The following is a 9,566-nucleotide window of genomic DNA, read 5'->3' as shown; positions in this document are numbered from 1 at the left end:
ATTTAATAAAACAAGAATAAAAATCAAAGAATGAAAATAATATTTCGTAAAAGCATGAACATTTCAATTCAAATTTGCTCCATAGAAAAACTGTGTGTGTTAATGAAACAAATCAAATAATAAAGCATTAATTAAAATATTAAATATACAAATTTAAATATATATTCTATGCACTGATACTCAAAGTTTTGGGGTTAGTAAATTATTGTTAGAATTTGAATTGAACAAAAGTGACCGCAAACTTTTACATTATTATTATATTATTATAATAAAAATAATATTTCTAATAAATGCTGCTTAACTGATTGAAGATAACAAATGTTTCTTGGGCAGCAAAACACAAAGCGATTTATGAAAGATCACGTGACACCGCTTTTTTAATATTTTCAAATAAAGGGAATGGTATTTTAACTTCTATTAATATTTTGCAGTTTTTATTGTATTGTCAAACAAATAAATGATGAGCATAACAACAAATACAAAAAAAAATGTATTGAACAGTGGTGTAAAAACATGTTTTCACAGTGAAAAAAATTAATAAATGCTGTTTGGAGTTTATATTCAAGGCGAGCTGTTCCTTTAAGGAAATCAAGCCCTGTTCAAGCTTAGTATGAGGTGAAGGATATTACAGTCTTCACGTTACAGTGTATTTACATACACAGTTACTCAATAACTCTAATTAACTAAAAGTGCTTAACGTGTGGGAAACACAGGCGCTAATGTAGATTTCACTCAGAAATCATATAACGTTACACAATAACGAAACACAACCATCCTGAGAAAGATGCCAAAAAAACAACCGTTGAATTAAATGACATTTTGTCACACGGGGACGTCCCGCTGTGCCACGCTCTCCAGAAACAGCTTGTGACAGATCTGTCCACACACTTCAGCCTGCCACACACACACCAGCACAACACGCATTCTTATATTTTTTAACGCATTCGGTGTGAAAGTCGGGCTCCGTTCCACTCTGATGCCACGTTCAACATTTCTCATCTGTTGACAAGAAATAATTGAGTTATATTTCGTTGTGACAGGCTGAGGACGAGCGAATGATTGCCTCCATTTTTCTTCATCAGTCCTTTCGATACCTTCTGCTTGCCTTGTATTACACATCTGCTTATGGCCAACAAGCGAGGAAGACATCAGACAAGACCTCTGAGACCTTCAGCCGGCGCCTTCAAGATGAAGAGTGTCGGGTTTTTTTGACCCGCAAAAACATTCCTGCAAAAATAATGACTGTTTTCAGTAAATGTTTTTCTCTCTCTAGAAAGAAAAATAAAATATAAAGGCAATTTAAGTAAACCTTTTAAGAATAAGATGTGTGTGATATGTGTGTGTGTGTGTATTTTATTGTATAAAAATATATGAATAATAATAATAATAATGATAGTTAAATAATAGTTTTTGTTACTTAACCAACTACAGTTGCGGTCAAAAGTTTACATTCCCCTTGCAGAATATGTAAAATGTTAATTATTTTAGAGTATAGAAAATATAGTAAAGAAAAACAACATATGAAGAACCGGGCTGGGATGAAAGCTTTTTGAATGTAACTTATTTTGTCTTCTGGGAAGACATGTAATTATCTTCTGTAGGATCTGTTCAAAAGTTTTCACCCCCTCTTTTTTTTTTTTTTTTTTTTTTTTTTTTCTTCTTCCCTCCTTCAGGAGCATCAGTGATTGTTTAAACCTTCTGTAATAGTTACATATTAGTCCCTCAGTTGTCCTCGATGTGAAAAGATGGATCTCAAAATCGTACAGTCATTGTTGGAAAGGGTTCAAATACACAAAAATCCTTACAAACAAGAAAAAAGCTGGATTTGTGTGACCCAAAGTTAATTTCTGAAGAACAGCAGGAAGTTCAACTGTTCAGGACAAACAAGGGAAAAAAAAAAAAAAAAAAAAAAAAACACAGCTGTGGATCAAACACAGTCTATCAATCAAGGGGGTGTAAACTTTTGAACAGGGTCATATTCATAAATTCAACTATTATTTTCTCTGTCTTTTATGTGAATAAAATGTGAATCAGGTTGGTACTAAATAAACGATAACATGCATTATGGCAAAATAATCAACATTTTGCAGATTCCTCAAGGAGGGGGGGGGGGGTGTAAACTTTTGACCACTACTGTAGAAGTAAATGGAATAAACAGGACAGAACAAAACTACAAAAACTAAGCATATGCCATTTTTTAAGATACGTTATTAAAAATAAAGATTCTTTATTGACAACAAAAGTTCCCACTGAATTGTAAAGTGTGTCCCAGTGTGTTCCCAATAAAAATGGATTGAGTAAACTAATTTTTCAAGTATAAATTCATTGCATGTAATGCATTATTGCACTGTAATAGATTCAAATGAAAAAGAAAAAGCAACAAATGCATTTTTGTGACTACACCGACAATATAGCAGAGACAGAACACTGCGCAATCAGAATCTCAGTTTTATATTACCTAATATGCAGTTGGTCAAAGCGGTAATCAATGTAGCTAATATGTGGAAATGTCCTACCCACAGCAGAAATCTAAAAATAATCTCTCCGTCATGAAATATTAACCCTAGAGTGGCCACATGGGCAGGGGAACCGCGCATCATGTGCGAGGGTGAGACGGTCAGGGACGTTTGAGCTCATGCAGCACAATCATAAAAGAAGCACATCAGTCCTGCTCCACACGAGGGGAACTACATACGCTGCAGGCCATTTCGTTCACTCTTTGAGTTTCCTTTATGGAAACTGTCTCCAAACGGCCAGCACTACAGTACAGTTCTCTGCTGCTGCTGTTTATCATCAAATATGGATGAAAAGACTTTTGTGAAGCTCGTGTTGGTCAGACAGTCGCTCATATGTCAGTCTGCTCTTTTTAAAGCAGGTGCACAGCCAGGGGTTATTTTAAAGGGCCATATCATAAAAAAAAAAAGCTGACAGGGGCAGACCTGTGAAGTGAAGACCATTTCAGGTGACTACTTCTTGAAGCTCATCAAGAGTGTGCCAAGCAGTAATCAAAGCAAAAGGTGGCTACTTTGAAGAACCTAGAATATAGACATATTTTCAGTTGTTTCACACTTTTTGTTATGTATATAATTCCACATGTGTTAATTCATAGTTTTGATGCCTTCAGTGTGAATCTACAATTTTCATAGTCATGAAAATAAAGAAAACTCTTTGAATGAGAAGGTGTGTCCAAACTTTTGGTCTGTACTGTATATATATATATATATATATATATATATATATATATATATATATATATACACACATATATACATATATACACATATATACATACATACATATACATACATACATATACATACATACATATATATATATATATATATATATATATATATATATATATATATATATATATATATATATATACATAATATATATATATATACACATAATATATACATAATATATATATATATATATATATATATATATATATATATATATATATATATATATATAGAAAATTTATTAAATTTAAAAATATATGATGAACCAAAACATGCAGTGAATATATTTTAGAATGAATTAATTTTAAAAATACTAATATAATTATATAATGCAGAAGTATAATAACATTGTTTATTCATTATATATGTATAATTTTATAATATATTCAGCATTTTTAGAATTTTATTTTAAAATATAAATCACATTAACTGATAAGCAAATAATAATTTGGCCATTGTTTTAGGATACTGTTAATTAAGGCAGTTACAACAACTGATGATGACAAAATGTTACCATTGGCATACATGGAGAAGCTCAAGAGATTAAACACGATCTCTCAAAAATGTGTGAAATGCCATTCATCATCACATCAATTCCAGACGGATAAAATCAACTCACATCCCACATCTTTGCTTCACTGAATATCCCGTTTAGAAATACATCACATTACGGAAGTAAAACGTAGTTGTGAAAGCTGACTTGAAGGGTCAGAGTGGGTGGATAACAGTCATGTAAAACAAAATTATGACTGTTTTTGGTGAAAACAAAAAAAAAAAAAAAAAACCTTGACTGAGATCATAAGTGGTCTTCAGGGAAAAAAATAAAAAGCTACAAATGTGTAAAACGTTCTTGGCAAGAGTCAGCATATCAAAGCCAGTAATATCGAGAATTACTCACAAGCTCTGAACGAGTGAAGCGGCGTTGAAGGACTGGGCTGCAATGAGAAATGAGATGCAGTTAGTTGATGGTGCATTGAAGGCCGTTATCTAAATCTTACACGGAGACGGTGTCTGCGGCAGTGTAATTATGAAAGTTTAACACCAGGCACCTCAGCATGCTGCCTTTAATTAAAAACAGATTTCAAAGGTTGTTGGAGTGTCAGTTCAATTAGCCTTAACATCTGAATTTGTCGATTTCTTTCACCAGCTGAACTCTGTTGAAACTTGAGTTCACCTTAAGACACTTCCATTCCCAGTGGTGGAGAAAAAGGAAAGAGGAAAAAAAAAAAAAAAAAACACGCCAAAAGGACGTGAGAACTTCTTTTCATAAAAGTCCATTTTTCATTAATAGAACACACTCATTAGCTTTACTTCATATTCATAACCTTATGTTTAGGCAAAGTAATTTAATGAGTCCACAAGGGGTCTTTTGAACACTGGGGAAAACAGATGCGTTATTCCTATCGTGACACAATATCAACAAGAGAAAAAAAAACAGCAAACACAATGACTGCTTGCTTGAGGGAAACTAATTTATAAATGATGTTGCCCTTTATTTACAATAGAGCTCAAAAATGGACTGCGGCACTTTTTTTTTAAATACATACAGCATAAAATAAGGTCTGAAACTTGTATATATTTTGTACAATTGGTCGATGAAAGAACGTACCAACTCCTCTGGGAAGTAAAAAAAATAAATAAAAAAATGCACCAAGTATTATTTGCCAATCATGCTACATGAGGTTTCGCAACACTTGTAGAAATGGTGTTACTTGTTATTTTTATTTGCATTTTTATATTCCGTTTTCATTTTAAATTTTATTAATATTTTATTATTATTATTTATTAATACTTTGTGTGCATGTTTTTACATTTTATGTCAGTTTTAGATAGATAATAAACCCTTTTTGATTCCTCCACTTTAATTTTTTTAGCACATTAAGTTAAATGGAATTAAATTTAGAAACAATGTCTTTGTATTTTCAGTTAGCACTTATTTTAAATAATAAAAATGTTTGAATGGTTTTCATTTTAGTTTTCGGTAAACTATCGCTAATAACCCATAGCCTAAATAAAAGCATATCTAAACTCAACTCACAAATCTGTTTTATTAAAATTTTGTGACTGAACATAAAAATAAATTAATAGGTGCATAGTGACATTTCATTTTGTTTCAAAGTGGCTGATCATTTTTATGCTAAATTAATTTTAGACAAGACAGAACAGGTTGCTTTTGCTATAAAACAAGCCTCAGCTTTCAAATGTTGTCATTTTTAAAGAAATTCAAACAACAAAAAACATTTTTGTTGCTCTTTAACGAGTCGCGGTGTCGCTGTAGTATCTCAGTTCAAGGGTCGTGTGAACCAATGAGATCTTCCCCTTTACTAGTCATAGCCTGAAATAAATATGAATGAACATCAGAAGGTATCTTGTTTCAACCGCAGAAAGATGTCCATAAACACTATTTGTCAAGTTTGCCAACATTAATCTATAATCAGTCTGTTCGTCAGACAAAATACAAAGGGTCAATTCTTAAAGAAGACAAAAAAAAAAACCCTGCTGGGGCAATGAAGTCCATTTCTTGACATTTGGGCAGTCCCAGCCAACTGTTTCCTTACAGACAACTGGGACCAGCAGCATTTCGCAATATTTACGTAACCCATTTAACTAGCCCCTGTTTGCTGCTCATATTCAATATTTCATGCACCTCACCTCGAGTTAATCTTTAATAGTCTGTCCTACTTCAGCCTGGATACATTTTTTTTGTGTATCTGTCAAGGATACCAACACTCCCAATGAAGGGTCAGAATCCAGGGTCATATCATCTGGGTTTTAAATACATCAGAGTGATCTGACACCTAAAACCTTTCTAGAGGACAGAGGCAACGAGATCTGTTTGCTTTCTAACTATGGAAATGCGCAGGCAAAATATTTTGAGAACATTGAAGCACAGTACAACTCTTTCTGGACAGATTAAATGCTGTGATCAATATCCTCAAATGCAAATATAGAAACAGAAACGTGCAAGGAACGCAAAACTATTTCTGAAAGCCTCGTTTGTCCTTTGTTCTTATCAATTTAGATGTTCAAAACTGCTTAACCTTTTACATCTATATTAACACTAGATTACGACCATTTTTTACATCTGGAGTACGCAACACCACATCTTTCGAAAGAAAGAAAAGTTTAACCAGTGTTTCAAGCAGTGTTGGGAAAAGTTACCTTTGAAAGTAATGCACTACAACATTGCGTTAATCCCAAAGAAAGTAAATAAACGAAATAGCAACTGAATGTTACATTCTTAAAAATAAAGGTGTTTAAAAGGTTCTTCACAGCGATGCCTTAGAAGAACCATTTTTTGGTTCCACAAAGAACCATTCAGACAAAGGTTCTTTAAAAAAACCATTTGTTTCTTACCTTTTTTATCATTTGAAGAACCATTTTAAGCCACAAAGAAGCTTTTGTGAAACAGAAAAGTTCTTCAGATGGTGAGGTTCTTTGTGGAACCATTTAGACAGAAAAGTTCTGCTTTGGTAATTGTGAAGCACCCGGATCTCAGAAAAGTTGGAACGGGGGCAACAAAGGCTGAAAATGCAATAAATTTGGAAAAGATTCAGCTGAAAGAACATCTAGCAATTAATTAAGTTAAATGACATCAGCTATAAAAGGGATGTCTCAGAAGTAAAGATGGACAAGCTGTGAAAGAAGGCAAGCTGGAGAAATCTTGAAGACCTTATTTGGATACCCGTGGTCTTCAGGCACTGCAGAGGACACTGCATCACTCATCTGCACGATTCTGTCATTGATATTATTAAATGGGCCCAGGAATACTTCCAGAAATCCCTGTCGGTAAACACAATTTGCCATGCCATCTGCAGATGCCAACTAAAGCTCTATAATGCAAAAAGGAAGCCACATGTGAACGTGGTCCAAAAGCACTGTCAGGTCCTGTGGGGAAAGGCTCATTTAAAAAGGGCTGTTTTAAAGTGAAAAAGTGTTCTATGGTCAGATGAGTCCAAATTTGACATTCTTGCTGGAAATCACACCTTCCGAGACCTTCCAAGCGTTTTATCAGTGTTCAGATCATCTCTGATGGTATGGTTGTGCAGAAGTGTATACAGTAAGGGCAGACTGCATCTTTTGGAAGACACTATGAATAATGAAACCTGATGATAAAGTGATAGAAATGATAAAGGTTTTAGAGCAACATATTCTTCCCTTCAGATGACATCTATATCAGCAAGAAATTGCAAACCCACATACTGCAGCTATCACAACAGCATGGCTTTGTAGAGTCCGGGTGCTGATCTTACACCTATAGAGAATATTTGGTGTATCATTAAACATAAAATACATCAAAGATGACCACAAACTAGTTTGAAACCTGTATCAGGCAAGAATGGGACCAATTTCCAACATCAAACCTACAGAAAAGCATAACCCGTAGAAGACATTCAATTTTAAATCAGTTCATTTTGTGCATACAATTGTAATATTCCAAATTTTTTATATTTGTTATGTTACATGTTTTACTGGGAATAAATTATTGGCTCATGTGATTTGAAATTCTTTTACCACTGTTGTAACTCTATATAATGTCTCAACATTTCCAGAATATGAATGTATATAAATTATATGAATATTAATATATATAGTACATGTAAAAAATTCTAAACATATGCTGCATGTGTGAATTATATATAATAAATATACACAATACACACATATTATGCATTTTTTTTTATTTTGGATGCGATTAATTGTTTGACAGAACTCCTTCGTGCTACTTTATGCATTACTGTTAAAACTGGTTTCAAGCCATTTAAAAATCAAACTGACCCTCAGCAGAAAGAGGGATTAGGAAGACACATGAAGTGTTTCATTGACTGTTGGAAAACCACTTACCAAAGGCATCATGGGAGCATTGGAATGGGTGTTTTGTCCAACACCCTTGGGAGTAATTCTCCAGCCTTTTCCATCTGACAACCCTTGCGTTCAATTTCTACAACTCTGATGTCAATACAAGGATTTGCGGCTAAATTACTGCAGCAAAAGACACAAAAGCAGACAGTAGAGTTACAACAGTGGTTTCGATCTTTCTAAAGCTTTGAGTTTAAAGCTGCCCGACCCTCCATACTCACAAACAATAACCAGAAGCAAAGACAATTATGTGAAAGCTGCTCCAATCAATGCACAATATCCCTAGTCACCTGTAATGATAAAACAGTCAAAAAGTAGACTGACACAAGAAGCTGGAGCTCACAGGAGAGTTTTAACCGTGACGTAGTGTTATGTTCTGAGGTGTAGGTGTGCTGACTACAAATCAATGTTTTAATCATTTCACTTAAGATGCTGAAGAGCCCCTCGGCCACATTAAATCTGCAACTTAAACTAATGAGCAACCATTGGAAAGGTTCAGTCCTACTACTTTTCTGTCCTGAATAATTCCTTCCTTTATTAGGTATTGATTTGATATCAGTCAATCCACTAATGCCCTGTTTATTACTCATGAGTGTGCATTTTAGTGACCCGAGAGTTATCGCATTTTATGCTATTAAATAAAATAAACACTTTATAATTGTGTTGAAGAGTACTGTTTTTGGCAGTTGAAGAGGTGTACCACATTTGCATTGATTTCATAAGGGATAATCCAATGATAGCTGTACATTAAATGGTTTTAATGCACCACATGAAAGCAAATTAACCACCCAATGTGAAGTGGTTTAAGCAAACCGGTTTAAAAATGACTCACAGATTCAGATTTGGCAACTTATTGTATCTATATTGTAGCCACAATGCAAAAACTGTATTCATGTAATGCATCATAAAAGCATTCTTAATGCACTAGTTATGCCACACTTGAAACAATAATTGTAACTACATATATTTAATACATTATAGATTCCTCATCATTGCATCTCAAACATTTTAATGCATTAAAAAAAAGACAGTCAAATTTTATAATGCATTTTATAATATAGATAGATAGATAGATAGATAGATAGATATAGTGAGAGAGATAATATATTCCTAAGGTATTCATAATCCAGAAGTTAAAAATGCATTATAAAATTTGACTGTCTCTTTTAATGCATTATATATATATATATATATATATATATATATATATATATATATATATATATATATATATATATATAGTCTATGTACACTGATACCAAAAAGGGAAAAAAAAAACATTCTTTTAATATATTTTTGTTTTTGCATTAGAAAAATAGCCATATGTTTTAAAATAGCCAATTTAATATTTAAAAAAAAATTTTTTTATAGTTGATAGATTCTACAAACGTAAATTAATAGAATTGCATAGGTATTTTAAAGATAAATATTAAAAAAATCTTACTTTAACAAGCTTCT

General features: G+C 32.9%; 1 long non-coding RNA gene across 2 annotated transcripts; it reads right to left on the bottom strand.

Annotated features, from left to right (window-relative positions):
- Positions 1-548: 548 nt before the first annotated feature.
- LOC122350971 lies at positions 549-8,972 on the bottom strand. 2 transcript variants are annotated; one of them, XR_006251664.1, is made up of 4 exons: positions 8,330-8,972; positions 8,094-8,231; positions 4,147-4,183; positions 549-1,227 (listed from the first exon to the last, which is right to left on the bottom strand). It is a non-coding gene; the product is annotated as an uncharacterized LOC122350971 (long non-coding RNA). The 2 variants fall into 2 exon arrangements; XR_006251665.1 differs by lacking the exons at positions 549-1,227; positions 4,147-4,183 and adding exons at positions 7,209-7,354; positions 7,452-7,503.
- Between the last annotated feature and the right edge of the window lie 594 nt (positions 8,973-9,566).

Source organism: Puntigrus tetrazona, chromosome 8 (assembly GCF_018831695.1).
Source record: "Puntigrus tetrazona isolate hp1 chromosome 8, ASM1883169v1, whole genome shotgun sequence".
Taxonomy (NCBI): Eukaryota; Metazoa; Chordata; class Actinopteri; order Cypriniformes; family Cyprinidae; genus Puntigrus; species Puntigrus tetrazona.
Note: the sequence above shows the minus strand (reverse complement) of the source record. Positions and strands in the feature narration are given on the sequence as shown.